The sequence below is a fragment of the Rattus norvegicus genome, chromosome 6, assembly GCF_036323735.1.
Source record: "Rattus norvegicus strain BN/NHsdMcwi chromosome 6, GRCr8, whole genome shotgun sequence".
NCBI classification, from domain to species: domain Eukaryota; kingdom Metazoa; phylum Chordata; class Mammalia; order Rodentia; family Muridae; genus Rattus; species Rattus norvegicus.
In genome coordinates this window covers 10,249,442-10,270,636 of record NC_086024.1, presented here as the reverse complement: position 1 = coordinate 10,270,636, position 21,195 = coordinate 10,249,442, and the positions used below count along the sequence as shown (strand labels likewise).

At 37.4% G+C, this 21,195-nt stretch overlaps 1 pseudogene; it reads left to right on the top strand.

Annotated features, from left to right (window-relative positions):
• The first annotated feature begins 669 nt into the window (after positions 1 to 669).
• Positions 670 to 21,195, top strand: part of Envl-ps18 (MLV-related proviral Env polyprotein-like, pseudogene 18) — a 130,790-nt pseudogene continuing 110,264 nt past the window's right edge.

The window sequence follows — 21,195 nt, the reverse complement described above, 5'->3', positions numbered from 1 at the left end:
TTATCAATAAATCATCTAGCTGAGCTCCAGTAATTAAAGCTGATATCTTAATGACTTAAATCTGAGTCAAAGACATCTTCTGCAAAAGAGTAGATGGAAAATATTTTAAATCCCATGGACCTAACTATATTTACCACAACTATACTCAAAATCAGCAATGGTCCACATGAGAAAAAAAGAAATCTGGCATGGTCTAAAGAAAACTTTACGCAAAAATAAGTGGTGTCTTAGTTTATTGGAAAGGTTTATATAATGCTGACATTTTTTGTTTACAGTAAGATTTATGAGTTATGGGGCTGGAGGGATGGCTCAGCGGTTAAGAGCACTGGCTGCTCTTCCAGAGGTCCTGAGTTCAATTCCCAGCAACCACATGGTGGCTCACAACCATCTATAATGGGATCCGATGCCTTTTTCTGGAGTGTCTGAAAGCAGCTACAGTGTACTCATATAAATTAAATAAAATAAATCTAAAAAAAGATTTATGAGTTATCTATTTCATTCTGCCCTTGTTGGCACTCTGGAAGCCAAGTTGAGAAAAGAGTAGCAATCTGAGGTACTGCAAGTGTAGCCAAAGAGCCTGCTGTACAATGCCTGGGTATCCCCCCCTGATAGGTACCCTTTCCACTTGTATTTCATCAGCTTGAAGATGCTAGGTGTTTTGCATCCGTGATGACGAGAGCTGAAAAATACCCATCTATGGATCAGGTAAATAAGGAATTTATGAATAGTAACACAGTATAAAGCAAAGGTTTGTGTAAGGAAAGAAAATGGAAAATGTTACAATGATTGTTGGTGTCACTCTAGGTAAGGAAACTACCTAGGTAAGTGTTGAGCTCTAGGACAGCTGGTGAAAATAACACTGAACATGGATGGACCTAAGGAAACTGAGTAAATTTATAGCTATCTCACACATCAAAGTTCATTAGTGCTGAGAATGAATGTTAGCTTCTCTATTTTTCTTTTAAGTCAATAAGAAAAATAATGCAGTGTGTGGGCCTCTGGCACTGGGGGCCTCTTCACGGTGATCTATGGCCCAGCTAGGTGTGCAGGTTCAGGAGAGGGGAAAAGAACTCAGGCAGGGAGAAGTAACAGGTTCTTTTTCGCTGCCCCACCCCCACCCCCACCCCCGCCGACCCTCCTCCTCCTTTCCTGCTTTGGTTTTTCGGGCCAGGCTGAGCCACCAGGAGGCTGACTAGCCAGTGAAGAGTGTAGGGGAGCTTCTGGTAGTGTTTTTTCGAGGAAAAGCAGATCTCTTCTCCAAGTGGCTGTGTTACAGATCTTATGACAGAAGCTCTCAGATGATAGAATAATTCCTGCATACTTTTAATCCTGAACAAGACTCTTAAATACAGTTTTTGGATGGGTCAGTGTCTGACAGCAGGTACTTACTATTGGTTTGGCCTGAAAGCTTGGGAAGATCTGATCTACATATGCAGGGGCGTGGTCCTGTTTCTACTACTCATCTGTCTTGAGCCTATGTGACCTGTGGTCTTGTCCTCACCTGTGAAGGAGGGGCTTAGGGTATTGCCCTCTGTGACTGTTTTGTCTCAAACCTCTCAACAGAGGTCTGTGGGGGGCTGCAGCTAGTGAGGCCTTAATCTGGGAGACTGGGAATGTGCCTGCCATCCCAAGGATTTGTCCTATCTCGATCAGGAAATAGGTTACCTATCCCAGCCCACTGCCCCACAGCGATGTATGATCTTAAACACCACATCAAATTTGTGTAGACTCTTCCTTTAACATGCTGGATTTCTATACAGAGCTAAGAAAGAGATTGTTTTGTAAAAGGTCTCATGAACAGACAAATTATTTCTAGAACTCACTAGACTATATGAGACTTCTCGGCCATTTGACTTAATTATTTATTTTGTAAAATTTTCCTCTTATACATGTATAGTAAACATAAAATTTGTACTTATAATATGAAATTATCTTTTGATAACTACATATAGAGTAAGTCAATTAAACTTTATTGTATAAGAGTAAAATCAATGATATGTATTTGGATACAAAGTATGTTAGCATTTTAAGAAACTTATTTTATCTTTTTTCTCCATCTTTATTAAATTGGGTATTTCTTATTTACATTTCAAATGTTACTCCTTTTCCTGGTTTCCAGGCCAACATCCCCCTAGCCCCTCCCTCTCCCCTTCTATGTGGGTGTTCCCATACCCATCCTCCCCATTACCGCCCTCCCCACATCAGTCCCATTCACTGGGGGTCCAGCCTTGGCAGGGCCAAGGGCTTCCCCTTCCCCTGGTGCTCTTACTAGGCTATTCATTGCTACCTATGCAGTTGAAGTTCAGGGTCAGTCCATTCTCTATCTCTTGAGGACATAAGACAGGCAAACTCAAAGGGGAAGTCTAAGAATGGATTACATCAATTGTCTTCACAGTTATTTTTCTCTAAAATATACAATAGGATAACGTTTTGTAGTTAATCATTGCTGAGACAGAAGCTCATAACTGCTCTGCATTCATAACGTCACTCTGAAGTGCATGAATTGCTGAAATAAAATCATAGATGTAACCTTGAACCCACTCTAATCCATAAACACTGTTTGCTTTCATGGGTTTTGTCAACCATTATTTGTTTCAAGCTCCATATAGCAAGAACTGGAAGTGAGGCTATTATGCCAATGCCGCTACCCCCAGATGCTGAGTATCTGGATTTAAACATTTTTAGGGCACTCGGACTGGAACACAGGATGATACTGTCATCTCTTGTGTTCTGAATTGTTTCTAGTCTGTCACTAGTGGAGTTAAACCCAGTTGGTGTCTGTCAGATCACCAGTCAAGGGCAAACCCCAGAAAAGTCTGGTTGACTTGTGCCCTGAATGTTGTGAATATAAAACTGTATTTGAGTAGCAATCTTCAGTCCTATAGGGAAGGAAGCCGTCAGAATGAGAAAGATCTTTTGTTCAAAAATTGGGCCTTTGTATTCTAATCTTTATAGATTTTGTTGACTTATTTTTACTTGGCTGTGGAGTAATGCTCATGGGATGAAAAGATAGAATTCAATGCATTTATTTGAAGAAAAAAAACCGTTGTCATGTGAAATTATGATCTTCAATTTTCTAGACATTGTACTTGTTTTGGAATGGAATGAAGAAGACAGAAGCACCTTGGGAAAGTTTATCATCTTTGTTTACCGTTTGACTGCATTTTCCATTTTGAATCTTGAACTATATTACTTCTAATCTAATTGCAAATACTAATTTGTCCCATAGTTTAAAATAAATGTTGTTACTGAACTTGGAGAATGCTTCTTCTTGTACCTTGCTACCTTTGCATCTTATTGATTGTCTTGCTGGTTTCTATGGTAACAGAAGTGGAGAAGCTAATTAAGATCAAGAGGTTAGAATTGAAGAAAAATGGAATTTTCAACACAATTCATTTATCATGTACATTTAAATTAGTTTCTTTAATAAACTATCTCTTGGAGGAAAATGGTGATTGCCGAATCTCTTTAATAAAAAAAAAAGACACAAGTTAAACATTTAACATCACTTATTTATATTAAATTCATCTCATTAAGAAGCATTTTACCTTTGGTAATCAAATTAACAAAAATCATTAATAAAGGCTGTCTCAATGCTATTCCTCTAACATGTTGACTGTGAGCTCTTCTTCATATCCATCACTCTCAATATTAAACCAGAGTAAGCCTACAGTTTCTGTTAAGATATTGTCTTATGTTTCCTGATCCACTCTTTATTATCTTTTTTCATGACTTTCTCACTCAGAATATATAGTTTCTTAATTTCCAGGACAGTCCTAGATTTTGCTAAGAATATGTAAAATGGAAAAAATTTGGTTTTAAGTAGAGAGTGAAGAAAAAAACTCTGTTGCTGTTTTGTTCCTCTCATGACCAATGCAGCAATGATTCTTCATGGAGTACAAGATATGATTCCACACTCCATCACTAAACCATGTAAACTACACAAACCCTTACCTTTGCATTATCTGCCATATTTTTGTTTCCCTAGCTGCTACCAAATGTAGGATGGCCTGGGCATGTTAAAATAATGGCTGGTAGCTTAATGAAGTATATAATTTACTTTTATCATTATAAAATGGCTGAGGGGTTTTTAACTTTAAATGGAATTCATATGTTGAAGCTGGGAATAACTCAGTGTAGAGTGCCTGCTGAGGATGCACATAGCCCTGAACTCTGTCTATTCTCAGTACTGCAAACACACAAATGTATACACAGAACCCATGTAGACAGCTGTGTGACATTCTATAGACTAATTTACTACTAATACTTGATATTTAGATATTTATACAATTTGTAAATAATTTATAAATATTAAATAATTCTGTTATGAACATGTTTGTGTTGCTAGCTATCTTTTATAATAGGTCTCTTTCCTTGTAATTTGAACCTTTGCTTTTATACCCTGTGGCAGTGTATTAATACACATATACATAACCCTTTGCAAAGATTGCATATTCATAAATATTTCTGGTTTTATTTAAGGGATTGCCTACCATGGGGTGTATTGTACATTACTTCATTAGTTTATACTTCTTTGTATGTCTATATTTATCCATATGTATAGTTTTCTTAATTCAACAGCATATTGTAACTAAACTATAGATGGAGAATTGTTTAGATTATTAAGAGAATAATAATAGCAATCCTGATTTGCTAAAAGACACTTTGTATGTAATGTTCACCAAGTCCCTAAATTTAATATTTACTGCTAAAATCTACTAATATGTACATAAACAAACTATCACTTTCTGAATAGATGGAGACTGAAATAGGAATAATTTGGGGGGAATGATGTTTTTTAAAGATGCTACTCATAAGATTATGAGGGTTGCTAACTGAATAGAAATATTTAAATGGCGAACATATACCAATTAGAAGTTGATTATAAGCCAGAGTAAATCAATTCTTACAGTGAATAATAGTGTAATAATTACAGCTATAATCACTTAAGGGGTTAAAAATCCAAATTCCATATGTATACTTAAGTTTATATTAATAGTCATATGTATATTTTGAATGTCATTCCGAAAATCATAAAGGAACAAAAACACGATGTAGCCATTTATAATTTTGTTAAACAAAGCAAGAATATGCATCTAAAAGTCTCTCTTCCTGTTTAAGAGCATTAATTTAACAAGTTCAGAAAGGGCAGGTGCAATAAACTGGGGTACCTCTCCAAGTTTTGTTCGGGCCTAAGTCAGCTACAGAACAGATCTTTTCTTTGGTACCTTCTTTAGCTTCTTGAACTTGACATTACATCCTTTTACCTTTGGTAGATGGTTGGTAACTCTAATGCAATGAATCAGCCCAGACTTAAAGAGGCTGTTGCTAGCCACAGTCTTGGGCTTTGTCACCTACCACCTCTGGAGTAACAGAAAGGAAGAGCTCGTTAATTAAGGAAATTTTCTTTTCAAAAGATTCCTTCAAAATTATGCCAATAACCAGATACCCTCTACAATTTGATTCAATTCTCTTACCTTACAAAAATTATTGAATCCAAGTCTGGTGTTAGACATTGTTTTGTGCTTTATGTGATCTTATTTATACCTGATAACTATGTAAGGTATTTTTATTGTTTGCTATGTTTTGCAAAATATATGATTGAACATTACAAAAGTTATATGGCATTTCCAAGTTTAGGCAAAGGGGCATAAAATAAATTTGAATGTCAGTTGTTCTAACCCAATAACCTTTTCTTTCAGAGATAGTTATATTTTACAAGGCAATCAATGCAACAAAGGTTTTTGGGGTCTCGGTCGCTGCACAGGTACAGAGTTTTAATTCAGCAATTACTGTAGTTGATATTTTAAAAACATTCTAAGTGGAATGTTATAATTAAGTTTGAAATTTTAATGGTAGTGCTGTGTAGCGACTTAAGGTTGTAGTCTCTTCACCCTGGGAACTGAAACAAGAGGATTACTGCAAGTTTGAAGCCAGTTTAGGTTATTTCTAGACCTGAGTAAACTACCAAACAAGATCAAGTCCCAAACAGTGCAATGCAAAAAAAGTTAGGCAAGTTGATTGCAAGTGTACATTTATCAGAGTATTTTGGTTGTTTCTTTATGGTTGTGAGTTTCTTGATCTTAAAACTCTAAAGAAAAATAAATTTTCCCAACTTCTTCCACTGAAAATAATTTTATTCTTAACATGTTTTCATCTACAGTGTTGATTGTGCTAATGAATGCTGGAAATATGGCTCTTATGTATTATAGTAAAACTATACAATGCATACCCATGGCAGGGGAACATTGGAATGCCTGGGAGGAGGCTGATAAGTCTGAGGAAATAAACAATGCAGGCAAGACTCTGAAAACTTCTGAAACTTGCAAGATAAACAGAATTGAGTGACTATTGGACAAGAAGACTGCCCACACTAGCTGGTCTGCAGGCAAGTTCTACAGGGAGGTCCACGGGCATGGCTTCTGTGATCCATGAGGAGGCAGCCAGAGATTCTTATTTCAACCTCTTTCAAGAAAAGAGTAGGGAAGCTACGTTAAGAAGAACAAACAGGAGGTATCTTACTTTCAGTTACGATTAACAATTTTAAATAAGTAAAACTATTTTGACAGATAACCATTTGTGGTTTTGACAATTTAAACACAACAGATTTGCATTGCAGAGTATATAATCACATGTGAATCTAGAGATTATGAACTAGAAAAATTTGTGGGTTTTTGTTTGTTTGTTTTAGTTTTGTTTGTTTGTTTGTTTTTGTAGTGTGGATCATCCCTAGCACCTAGCACACATCTTTGACACACAAACTTTCTGTTTGCTGTAAACAAGTATTTGTGGTATGGCTCAGCCATAGCACATACCTTTACCCCAAGTTTTTGATAAACAAGAGCTGAATAAAGTCAATAATAGGTCAAGAGGCAGAGCAAGCAACCAGTTGACAGGAAGTAAACAAAAGAAATCCCTGGGGAAGAGAAGGGAAGATCTGTGAGTTAAGGGGTACTAAGACAGTGTGAAGAAGAAACAGGAGATGATCAGCAATAATTTCACCCAAATCATTGCATTCAGCTTGGCCTCTTTGCAAGGTAAATATTCAGCTTCTAGAGACTAGAACCTTATTTCAGGTTTATTTTTAAAGAACAAGATGGGTCAAATACATAGGACAAGAAGCACGAATATGAAAATTAAAGCACATACATACATACATACATACATACATTGCTAATACAGACATGAATCTATGGGGACATGATTTCTTGGTGCAATGGAACACACAGATTAAGATTCTTCCAATCTCAGAAGCAAACAATAAAATAAACAATGCTTCTGAAAAAAATATTGAAAGGTATTGCTGTCCATAAACAGGACATGACAAGTCTTTCAGTATCTTTCAAAGATATCCACCTCTCTACCTTGAAAATGGGTAACTGATAAGACTATATGAGTGGGGGGGCAGTAATCTATGACAAAGAAAACTTTACAGGTATCAGAAAACTGGTTCATGGGAAGCTAAAAGCTCAACACACTGAGGAATTTACCAATCCATGAAATTCTCTTGTGTTTGTTATAAAAAAAAACAAAAATAGAAACCAGGAAAATGGAGAATGTTAATAGATTTAAAAGCAATAAAGAATAGGAACAGAAGAGGGTGAATATTACCAGTTTAATGGTCCAGAAAACATCTTTAAGAAAATGATAGAAGAAAACGTACCAAACCTACAAAAGAGTTGGCCATGAACATACAAGAAGCCTACAGAAACCCAAAGAGATTGGAGCAGAAAAAATATCCTCCCATCATACAATAATTAAAACACGTAATGTACAGAAAAAAAAAGAATATTAAAAGCAGTAAGGAGAAGGGCCATGTAACATGTAAATACAGTCCTATAATAATTAAGCCAGACTACTCAAGACAGCTGTTAAGGGTAGAAGGTCTTTGACAGATGACAGAGATCAGAGATACCACATCTAGTTATTATACCCAGCAAAACTCTCGCCATAGATAAAGAAACCAAGATATTCCATGACAAAACCAAATTTAAATAAAATCTTTCTACTAATCTAGCTCTACACTGGATACTATAAGGAAAACTACAAAACAAAGAGGGTAACTATGACCAAGAAAACACAAGAAATTAATCATGTCACAACAACCCAAAAGAAGAGAGTCACAAAAGCATCCTACCACATCCAACAACAAAAATAACAGGAAAAAATATCATTCATCTTTAATATCTCTCAAAATCAACAGACTCAATTCCTCAATTTAAAAAAAGGGGGCCTAATCTACTGGATACACAGGATTAATCATTTTGCTGAATACAATAAATACACCTCAGCAAGAAAGACGGACACTATATCAGAGTAAAGGGCTGGAAAAATTCCCCAAGCAAATGATCCCAAGAAAAAAACTGGAGTCACTATTCTGAGTGAACTTCACATAGTAACAGTGGGAGACTTTAATATTCAATTCTCACCAATAGACAGGCCATTGAAACAGAAACTAAAAAGAGGCACAGCAAAACTATAGCTAAAGTTATGAACAAAATGAATTTAACCAATATCTACAAAATATTTTCCCACAAACAAAAGAAAATACCTGTCTCTCAGCACCTCATCGAGCCTCTTTCAAAACTGATCATATAACCAGACACAAAAGAAACCTCAACATATACAAGAAGATTGAAATAATCTCAAGTATTTTCTCAGATCACCACAGACTAAGACTGGACTTCAAATACAACAAAAACAGCAGAAAGACTGCGTACTCATGGAAACTTCACAACTCTCTACTCAATGATAACTTGGTCAGGGAAGAAAGGAAGGAAGGAAGGAAGGAGAAAGAAAGAAAGAAAGAAAGAAAGAAAGAAAGAAAGGAAGGAAGGAAGGAAGGAAGGAAGGAAGGAAGAAAGAAAGAAAGAAAGAAAGAAAGAAAGAAAGAAAGAAAGAAAGAAAGGAAGAAAGAAGAAAAGAAAGAGAGAAAAAGAAAGAACGGAATTAAATGTGTTTTAGAATTCAATAAAAATGAAGGCAGAGCATACTCAAATAATAAGACAAAATGAAGGCAGAGTAAAGAGAAAATCTTTCTCCTCTTCTTGCGTCAGTTTCTTCAGGGCTCTGCAACCCCAGAATAGCAGAATATAAAGAGGAATCAGAGAATCATCCTGGTAATGATTGGCTGAACAAGTATATGCAAATATGTTGAAAAGTAGGACTAATCAGAATACAGAGGCCAAGCTTCATCAGGAAGTGGAAGGTGGCTGAGTTCACAGTCAGGTACACCGTCTATGTCTCTGCAGAAGCAGAGATGTAGAATTTTTTTTTTTTTGTTCCCGGATGCTATGGTGACTTTTGGGCTACCACCAAGTGCAGCTTCACTCAAATAGTATAGAATGGTATCTTTTGGCTACTGAAGCTCCATTAGCATTTATCAGCACTCCACAGATACTTTGCGGTGTGGGTTTAGGCCTGGCAGTTGACAGAAAACCCTTTATTAGGGTAAAAGATACTACCCATAGTAATGCTGGTCTGGGATACATTGAGCATGCATGCTCTTGTTAGTAGCCCATCAAGTTTATGCTATAAATAGCCTTAATAAAGCTCTCCAGGTTGAACCTGAACTAAACCTTTTCTTTGGTCTGCTGTTGATTCCATATTTGGAGTGAGTAGACATTTATTCATATCTCCTCAGGAACATTCACACAATTCACAAAATACATAAAATTGTATACTTGACTATATTTGAGTGTGATTTTTCCTCACAAAATATCATATTTAAATTCTGTTATCTCTTGAGGGTGCAATAGTAGCATGTATACTTTGTCAATAACAACAACTTTAAGACAAGCTCAACAAAAAGAAAATCATGACTGGCAATGAAAGCCTAAGCAACTACCTGGAGCTAAAGAAGTCATGGATCTTAGAGGAGAACTTACAAACACTACTGTATAAAAACAGTATAATATATAACTGTATTCTAAATATTTTTCTATATATCCACAGATAAGTATAGCCTAACTCTCTGATTAAGGAAATGACTCTACAACAGACTGAGAGCACTACTGAAAACTACAACAAATCAAAATAGCTCTCCATTCTAAAACTCAAGGTACATTGTAGAAAAGGAAGTAGAGAGATTATAAAAGCCACAATTTCAGGGCAGTTTTTGGGACATTGTGTCTCTGAGTAATGTCAGAAGCTAAACTATACTCATAAAATATTAAAACATGACTGCTCTTATGTGAGCAGAAGGACAGGTATAATATATGAAAGAGAATAGGGGTGGGATGGTGAAGTCCACAAGGCTTTACTCCTACGTAAAGAGCTACAGGTACCTAACGAATGGTGAGAGTTGGAGCAATGGTCTTCTCTAGGGAAGAACACAGCAGTTGGCTACTAAATTCTAAATATTCAACCCTGAAAACATACACAAGAGTACCATTTTACAAGACATACAGGTTATATTTATATATTAGGACCATATATGTATATATGCATACATGTATGTATGTAACAACAATTAATGAAAAAGAGGCCACAAATTTGAAGACAGTGTGGAATGGTGTGTTAGAGGATTTGGAAGGAGAAATAAAAGAAATAATTTTTTTAAATATGACTATCAGTGTAGCAATGTTAGGAGGTTGGACCTTTAAGGGTGATTTTCATCTTTGCCTAGGGACTAATTCTTTTTCCCCCCCCAAAAATAATATTTAGTGCTTATAAGTGCAGCAGGTTACAAAGTGTCTAGTCTTCTTTGTCCTGGTCCCTTTTCTCTGTATGTGTCTCTCTGCCACCCTAGTACATACCCTTGCTTGGTAATGTTTTCTGCCAAGTTCCATTACATCCTGGCACTTCAACCATCTAGGAGTGTCTTGTAAAAGTTTCTGTTTTGTGTCTTTGCATCACATCTCCCCCTTGCTCCTTTACATTATTTCCCACCAATTCTTATGCACATGACTAAGTATGCTCAGTGGACCACACAGAAAATGAAAGAAGGGAAAAGACCCACTGAGAAGAGTGCTAGGGAGAGAAGGAGAGGGATAAAAGAGGATAATAGGAAATAAAATTAATCAAAATTAACTACATAAATGTAGCAAATTGCCAAGCAAATTGCCAAGCAATAGAAAAAGAAAAGTTATCAATAACAAAATGAAGACAGAAATGCTAGATATTTTTCTAAAAGGGAAATTTCTGGCAACCCTGCATAAACCAAGCAAGCCTATCAACTTCATATTCTGACAACACATGTGGATTTTATTTCTCTGAGTCACATTTTGATAATTTTAAAAATATTTCTAGTTTTATTCTAATACTGTGTAAAACTCATTGTTAGTTGTCTATGGCTGAACTTATCCCTCAGAGAATTAAGTGCATGTCTGAAGTCAATACCTCATTCCACTAAAATTATTTTAAAATAAAGAATGGAAGAATGAAAAAATAAAAAAGAAATGACCTGTAGTAATAAATGATCTTTTGTAATATTGTATAATAATTGTGGCATCACAAATTTTGCCCATTAAAAATGCAAATTCAGTTCTTCCATGCTTTCAACCTGTCTTCATTAAGTTTAATATTTATCTTATGATTGACAGTGAAAGATGTGTGACTCTTCTTCCCACTTCAAGGCGTAAAACCATTATATGGTTTATTTGGTAAAATTCAATATTCTTGTGTCTCTGGCAACAAAGTAGCCCCAATATGTGTGTGTGTGTGTGTGTGTGTGTGTGTGTGTGTGTGATTGTGTGTGTGTGTGTGTGTGTGTGTATGTGTATGGATCTGTCATTGGTATGATCAGAATATGAAGCATGTAACTGACTGACATATGCACACATGTGATGTGTAAACATACTGGCAGGTACAGGTGTACACATAAGATAAATACATAAAGATCTTAAATGTCCTTGAAGATATCTATCTTTTAGTTGTAGGTCTCAAGATAAATATCACCTAAATCAAAAGTTATACAAATTGGTTCCCTTAGAGCTTCTCTTCCATTATTTCTTCTATAAAGAGGAGGAAGGAAAGGATCTTTGAGTGAGAAGTCTTGAAGGCCTGGTAAGAATAATTATGTATACACAGCAAGGACGGTCTTCTACTTTGAACATGACTACATACCTTTCAGAAAAATGTATGCTAGTATTGACTGCTATCAAAAGTTTTTTTTTCCCCACGGCTTTTTTCTGTTAGAGATATTCGGACCTTCATTTAATTATGTCTTTTTACTTCAGTGAATGTAAACTTTCTGACCTAAAGGCAGAGATTCTTCTTGGTGCGCCCCTCATCTTGACCCCCTTATGTGCTGTGGAGATTTTCTTTTAGAGTTCGGGAGGCCTGGTTATAATCTAACAATGGCTCTGTGGGCCTGCCAGAATCTTAAAAGGATATTACTTTTCACAGCTACTCTGGTATAGAAGATGATTTCCTGTGCTGGGTGGAGAGCATGAGTATTTCTTTAAATAGAATCTCTATCTGTCTTTCTTTAGGCCCTCTCCAGTCCTATAAGTGACTGCTGAAACTGTTCCTATTCTGTGAAACTCAACCCCATTTGACCCCTTGCTTTACTGGAAGTTATTGTATTTTGTTCAATTCTGAAGTCCTGGTCATTTCTCTGACAATACTTTGTTTCAATGCACTATCAGTCCAAACATACTGTCAAACTTCAGAATAGAAGGTGCCAATGCTGGAATAGAATTCCAGTTTCAGTTCCTTGCAAATAATTAATGATGGTGAATCTTAAACTGTTTGGAAGAATGAAGACATTTTAATGTAAATATTTTTAGGAAGAAGAAAATTTTCACAATTACATGGAGTTAAAGGAATTCCTAGAAGAAAAAAATTTTTTTTATTAACTTGAGTATTTCTTATATACATTTCAAGTGTTATTCCCTTTCCCGGTTTCCGGGCAAACATCCCCCTCCCCCCTCCCCTTCCTTATGGGTGTTCCCCTCCCAACCCTCCCCCCATTGCCGCCCTCCCCCCATAGTCTAGTTCACTGGGGGTTCAGACTTAGCAGGACCCAGGGCTTCCCCTTCCACTGGTGCTCTTACTAGGATATTCATTGCTACCTATGAGGTCAGAGTCCAGGGTCAGTCCATGTATAGTCTTTAGGTAGTGGCTTAGTCCCTGGAAGCTCTGGTTGCTTGACATTGTTGTACTTTTGGGGTCTCGAGCCCCTTCAAGCTCTTCCAGTTCTTTCTCTGATTCCTTCAACGGGGGACCTATTCTCAGTTCAGTGGTTTGCTGCTGGCATTCGCCTCTGTATTTGCTGTATTCTGGCTGTGTCTCTCAGGAGCGATCTACATCCGGCTCCTGTCTGCCTGCACTTCTTTGCTTCATCCATCTTGTCTAATTGGATGGCTGTATATGTATGGGCCACAAGTGGGGCAGGCTCCGAAGGGGTGTTCCTTCAGTCTCTGTTTTAATCTTTGCCTCTCCCTTCCCTGCCAAGGGTATTCTTTTTCCTCATTTAAGAAGGAGTGAAGCATTCACATTTTGATCATCCATCTTGAGTTTCGTTTGTTCTAGGGATCTAGGGTAATTCAAGCATTTGGGCTAAAAGCCACTTATCAATGAGTGCATACCATGTATGTCTTTCTGTGATTGGGTTAGCTGACTCAGGATGATATTTTCCAGTTCCAACCATTTGCCTACGAATTTCACAAAGCCGTTGTTTTTGATAGCTGAGTAATATTCCATTGTGTAGATGTACCACATTTTCTGTATCCATTCCTCTGTTGAAGGGCATCTGGGTTCTTTCCATTTTCTGGCTATTATAAATAAGGCTGCGATGAACATAGTGGAGCACGTGTCTCTTTTATATGTTGAGGCAACTTTTGGGTATATGCCCAAGAGAGGTATAGCTGGATCCTCAGGCAGTTCAATGTCTAATTTTCTGAGGAACCTCCAGACTGATTTCCAGAATGGTTTTACCAGTCTGCAATCCCACCAACAATGGAGGAGTGTTCCTCTTTCTCCGCATCCTTGCCAGCATCTGCTGTCACCTGAGTTTTTGATCTTAGCCATTCTCACTGGTGTGAGGTGAAATCTCAGGGTTGTTTTGATTTGCATTTCCCTTATGACTAAAGATGTTGAACATTTCTTTAGGTGTTTCTCAGCCATTCGGCATTCCTCAGCTGTGAATTCTTTGTTTAGCTCTGAACCCCATTTTTTAATAGGGTTATTTGTTTCCCTGCGGTCTAACTTCTTGAGTTCTTTGTATATTTTGGATATAAGGCCTCTATCTGTTGTAGGATTGGTAAAGATCTTTTCCCAATCTGTTGGTTGCAGTTTTGTCCTAACCACCGTGTCCTTTGCCTTACAGAAGCTTTGCAGTTTTATGAGATCCCATTTGTTGATTCTTGATCTTAGAGCATAAGCCATTGGTGTTTTGTTCAGGAAATGTTTTCCAGTGCCCATGTGTTCCAGATGCTTCCCTAGTTTTTCTTCTATTAGTTTGAGTGTGTCTGGTTTGATGTGGAGGTCCTTGATCCACTTGGACTTAAGCTTTGTACAGGGTGATAAGCATGGATCGATCTGCATTCTTCTACATGTTGACCTCCAGTTGAACCAGCACCATTTGCTGAAAATGCTATCTTTTTTCCATTGGATGGTTTTGGCTCCTTTGTCAAAAATCAAGTGCCCATAGGTGTGTGGGTTCATTTCTGGGTCTTCAATAATGTTCCATTGGTCTATCTGTCTGTCTCTGTACCAATACCATGCAGTTTTTATCACTATTGCTCTGCAATACTGCTTGAGTTCAGGGATAGTGATTCCCCCTGAAGTCCTTTTATTGTTGAGGATAGTTTTAGCTATCCTGGGTTTTTTGTTATTCCAGATGAATTTGCAAATTGTTCTGTCTAACTCTTTGAAGAATTGGATTGGTATTTTGATGGGGATTGCATTGAATCTGTAGATCGCTTTTGGTAAAATGGCCATTTTTACTATGTTAATCCTGCCAATCCATGAGCATGGGAGATCTTTCCATCTTCTGAGGTCTTCTTCAATTTCTTTCTTCAGTGTCTTGAAGTTCTTATTGTACAAATCTTTTACTTGCTTGGTTAAAGTCACACCGAGGTACTTTGTATTATTTGGGTCTATTATGAAGGGTGTCGTTTCCCTAATTTCTTTCTCGGCTTGTTTCTCTTTTGTGTAGAGGAAGGCTACTGATTCATTTGAGTTACTTTTATTCCCAGCCACTTTGCTGACGTTGTTTATCAGCTTTAGTAGTTCTCTGGTGGAACTTTTGGGATCACTTAAATATACTATCATATCATCTGCAAATAGTGATATTTTGACTTCTTCTTTTCCGATCTGTATCCCCTTGACTTCCTTTTGTTGTCTGATTGCTCTGGCTAGAACTTCAAGAACTGTATTGAATAAGTAGGGAGAGAGTGGGCAGCCTTGTCTAGTCCCTGATTTTAGTGGGATTGCTTCAAGTTTCTCTCCATTTAGTTTAATGTTAGCAACTGGTTTGCTGTATATGGCTTTTACTATGTTTAGGTATGGGCCTTGAATTCCTATTTTTTCCAGGACTTTTATCATGAAGGGGTGTTGAATTTTGTCAAATGCTTTCTCAGCATCTAATGAAATGATCATGTGGTTTTGTTCTTTCAGTTTGTTTATATAATGGATCACGTTGATTGGTTTTCCGTATATTAAACCATCCCTGCATGCCTGGGATGAAGCCTACTTGATCATGGTGGATGATTGTTTTGATGTGCTCTTGGATTCGGTTTGCCAGAATTTTATTGAGTATGTTTGCGTCGATATTCATAAGGGAAATTGGTCTGAAGTTCTCTTTCTTTGTTGTGTCTTTGTGTGGTTTAGGTATAAGAGTAATTGGTGCTTCATAGAAGGAATTCGGTAGTGCTCCATTTATTTCAATTTTGTGGAATAGTTTGGATAATATTGGTACGAGGTCTTCTATGAAGGTCTGATAGAATTCTGCACTAAACCCGTCTGGACCTGGGCTCTTTTTGGTTGGGAGACCTTTAATGACTGCCTCTATTTCCTTAGGAGTTATGGGGTTGTTTAACTGGTTTATCTGTTCCTGATTTAACTTTGGTACCTGGTATCTGTCTATTAAATTGTCCATTTCATGCAGATTTTCAAGTTTTGTTGAATATAGACTTTTGTAGTAAGATCTGATGATTTTTTGAATTTCCTTGAATCTGTATTTATGTCTCCCTTTTCATTTCTGATTTTGTTAATTTGGATACACTCTCTGTGTCCTCTCGTTAGTCTGGCTAAGGTTTTATCTATCGTGTTGATTTTCTCAAAGAACCAACTTTTGGTTCTGTTGATTCTTTCTATGGTCCTTTTTGTTTCTACTTGGTTGATTTCAGCTCTGAGTTTGATTATTTCCTGCCTTCTACTCCTCCTGGGTGTGTTTGCTTCTTTTTGTTCTAGAGATTTTAGGTGTGCTGTCAAGCTGCTGACATATGCTCTTTCCTGTTTCTTTCTGCATGAACTCAGCGCTATGAGTTTTCCTCTTAGCACAGCTTTCATTGTGTCCCATAAGTTGGGTAGGTTGTACTTTCATTTTCATTAAATTCTAAAAACTCTTTAATTTCTTTCTTTGACCAAGTTATAATTGAGTAGAGCATTGTTCAATTTCCACGTATATGTGGGCATTCTTCCCTTATTGTTATTGAAGAGCAGTTTTAGGCCGTGGTGGTCTGATAGCACGCATGGGATTATTTCTATCTTTTTGTACCTGTTGAGGCCCTTTTTTTGACCAATTATATGGTCAATTTTGGAGAAAGTACCATGAGGAGCTGAGAAGAAGGTATATCCTTTTGCTTTAGGGTAGAATGTTCAATAAATATCCGTTAACTCCATTTGGCTCATGACTTCTCTTAGTCTGTCTACGTCTCTGTTTAATTTCTGTTTCCATGATCTGTCCATTGATGAGAGTGGGGTGTTGAAATCTCCCACTATTATTGTGTGAGGTGCAATGTGTGTTTTGAGCTTTAGTAAGGTTTCTTTTACGTATGTTGGTGCCCTTGTATTTGGAGCATAGATATTTAGGATTGAGAGTTCATCTTGGTGGATTTTTCCTTTGATGAATATGAAGTGTCCTTCCTTATCTTTTTTGATGAATTTTAATTGAAAATTGATTTTATTTGATATTAGAATGGCTACTCCAGCTTGCTTCTTCTGACCATTTGCTTGGAAAGTTGTTTTCCAGCCTTTCACTCTGAGGTAGTGTCTGTCTTTGTCTCTGAGGTGTGTTTCCTGTAGGCAGCAGAATGCAGGGTCCTAGTTGCATATCCAGTTTGTTAATCTATGTCTTTTTTTTGGGAGTTGAGGCCATTGATGTTGAGAGATATTAAGGAATAGTGATTATTGCTTCCTGTTATATTCATATTTGGATGTGAGGTTATGTTTGTGTGCTTTTCTTCTCTTTGTTTTGTTGCCAAGTCGATTCGTTTCTTGCTTCTTCTAGGGTATAGCTTGCCTCCTTATGTTGGGCTTTACCATTTATTATCCTTTGTAGTGCTGGATTTGTAGAAAGATATTGTGTAAATTTGGTTTTGTCATGGCATATCTTGTTTATTTTTCTTGGTTATTATTTATTAACATCTATGTTAATTGAGAGTTTTGCAGGATACAGTAACCTGGGCTGGCATTTGTGTTCTCTTAGGGTCTGTATGGCATCAGTCCAGGATCTTCTGGCCTTCTTAGTTTCTGGTGAAAAGTCTGGTGTGATTCTGATAGGTCTGCCTTTATATGTTACTTGACATTTTTCCCTTACTGCTTTTAATATTCTTTCTTTATTTTGTGCATTTGGTGTTTTGACTATTATGTGACGGGAGGTGTTTCTTTTCTGGTCCAATCTATTTGGAGTTCTGTAGGCTTCTTTTATGCTTATGGGTATCTCTTTTTTAGTTTAGGGACGTTTTCTTCTATGATTTTGTTGAAGACATTTACTGGTCCTTTGAGCTGGGAGTCTTCACTCTCTTCTATACCTATTATCCTTAGGTTTGATCTTCTCATTGAATCCTGGATTTCCTGTATGTTTTGGACCAGTAGCTTTTTCCACTTTACATTATCTTTGACGGTTCAGTCAATGATTTCTATGGAATATTCTGCTCCTGAGATTCTCTCTTCCATCTCTTGTATTCTGTTGGTGAAGCTCGTATCTACAGCTCCTTGTCTCTTCTTTTGGTTTTCTATATCCACGGTTGTTTCCATATGTTCTTTCTTGAATGATTCTATTTCCATTTTTAATTCCTTCAACTGTTTGATTGTGTTTTCCTGGAATTCTTTCAGGGATTTTTGTGACTCCTCTCTATGGGCTTCTACTTGTTTATTTATGATTTCCTGGAATTCTTTCAGGGATTTTTGCGACTCCTCTCTATGGGCTTCTACTTGTTTATTTATGATTTCCTGGAATTCTTTCAGGGATTTTTGCGATTCCTCTCTGTAGGCTTCTACTTGTTCTCTAAGGGAGTTCTTCACGTCTTTCTTGAAGTCCTCCAGCATCATGATCAAAAATGATTTTGAAACTAGATCTTGCTTTTCTGGTGTGTTTGGATATTCCGTGTTTGCTTTGGTGGGAGAATTGGGCTCCGATGGTGCCATATAGTCTTGGTTTCTGTTGCCTGGGTTCCTGTGCTTGCCTCTCGCCATCAGATTATCTCTAGTGTTACTTTGTTCTGCTATTTCTGACAGTGGCTAGACTGTCCTATAAGCCTGTGTTTCAGGAGTGCTGTAGACCTGTTTTCCTGTTTTCTTTCAGCCAGCTATGGTGACAGAGTGTTCTGCTTTTGGGCGTGTAGTTTTTCCTCTCTACAGGTCTTCAGCTGTTCCTGTGGGCTTGTGTCTTGAGTTCACCAGATAGGTCTCTTGCAGCAGAAAAGTTGGTCTTACCTGTGGTCCCGAGGCTCAAGATTGCTCGCGGGGTGCTGCTCACGAGCTCTCTGCGGCGGCAGCAACCAGGAAGATCTGCGCCGCCGTTTCCAGGAGCTTCAGTTCACCAGGGTTCCAGATGGCATTTGGTGTTTTCCTCTGGCGTCTGAGATGTGTGCAGAGTGCATTCTCTTCTGGTTTCCCAAGCGTGTCTGTCTCTCTGAAGGTTTAGCTCTCCCTCCCACGGGATTTGGGTGCAGAGAACTCCAGATGTTGAATTTTTAATACACCTAACCAACTGAACATCATAGTTCAACCACATGGTCCATTGTAGAGTGACATTCGTTTATCCTTGTGTCATGCAACAATTACGAACTTCTAACATTGCCCCATTTCTAGCCTGGGGTCAGGGAAGACAGGGGAGAAATAGCATCTTCTGGATTCACAGTGAGAAATAACAAAAAAAAAAAAAGATGCACCATCCCACGCTAACAAGATCTACTCTCTGGCCCCAGCGGTCTCACTGCTTCCATGGCTAGCTGCATGGTACAGCAACCACCCATTTCATGGTTAGCTGTCAGAAATCCCTGTAACCTGGTAAAATCAAAACTCTAGAGGCTTTAACTTTATCAGTCAGATTTATATTAGTAAATTCTCAACCCACAAAATGCCCAAAGAACTCAGAGCCAAATGATATTGATATAAGCTGCCCACTAAGATTGGACAAATTGTCCTGTAATAATCCATCTCTCAAACTTATAGTTACCTGTGGCTATAAATCCATCCCTCAAATTTATAGCTACAAAGCCACAAAGATCTGGGTCATTCTTCTCTTCCTCCATCTTTCTTACTTTTCTCTTCTCTGCTATCTCTCTTGACTCTCAAAAACTGTCAGCCTGCCCTCCTTTTCTACCGTCTAACCACAGACTTTTGCCTTATCTTTCACCTGCCCTCACCTTCTTAGACAGCAATCTACATGGATATCACAGAATTGCTGTACTCAGGAACTCACAAGGGCCATGGCTGCCTAAAATCAGCCTGCACAAGACCAAGTGAGAAGCATTCCAGGATGGAGTGGGGAAGGACTCAGTGACACTCCTGAGAAACTAGGGGCAGTTGATGGTTTCTGAGAAAGAGAAAGTCAATTGTCTTTAAGAGTGTTACCCCTGGTAGGTCAACTATTCTCAAGTGAGTATGAGAAGATAGCTATCACAAACTGGACTGGAGGAATCTGAAAAAGAATGAAGAGGAGGACATAAAATGGGGAGTGGAATGGATGGGAATGTATCTAGGAGGAGTTCAGAGAAATAAATACATACTAACACTCTATGAATGTGTTAAATTTGCAAAGAATTATTAAAATGTATTTTAAAAGTCTGGCTACTGTCATATGTGTTTGTAACAATAATCAAATAAAAAATCAGCAACCAACTGCATTGAGTTAAAATGGGTATTTTTCCAACTGAGATGTTAATCCATTAATGAAAGGTGAAGGTTGTGAAAGGCCCTTTATCAATTCATACACACATATTCTCTCTCTCTCTCTCTCTCTCTCTCTCTCTCTCTCTCTCTCTCTCACACACACACACACACACACACACACACACACACACCCAGACACCACACTAAAACACAGCTGATATATCCAAGCTTAACTTTCTTTACAGAATTATGCTTGCCTTTATAAACATAAAATAAAACATTTCGTTTTAAAGACCCAGCATTTTTTGTATAGCAATAACAAAAGCAATTGTATGAATTAAACGTTTTAATAAAGAACTCTCTGTAAATAAGAGAATTGTTTTAGATTCACTTTAATGAATCTCTGTCCTTCACGTTACTGTCTTGTATATGCCTAGAACATTAATATATGTTCTATTTAACATAAACACATCATGTTTATCTCTTATGGTGAGTGGATGAGGCACTAACCAAATGAGAAGTGCCATGTGGCATATAGTCCTTTGGTGGATTTAATGTTGTGCATTTCACTCTTACTACATCTTCCCACACTGTGGGGCACAACTCTACATGGAGCCTTGTAACTGAATGGGAGGGTCACAAACATGATGAAAAGCAGAAGGTTTCTAAGCATGCAACTGACAAAAAATTATTCAAAATTAAATATGTAATAGATCCAATGTGCTTTTGGCAAAACATGTCAATGTTGCTTCATATGACTTTGATGCCACATACTTCAAAACATGCAACATTTTTGACACGTGGCAAAAGACTAGCCAAATCTGCCCAATTGCAGATGATTGTGTGTGATAAACTGCTTGTTAGTGCACATGCTACACAAAGATAACAATTTTCTTCATGATGCATTATCTGAAAAGGAGCAATCTTTATATTTATTTTATTTATTTCTTTGCCCAAGTTTTTGTAAAA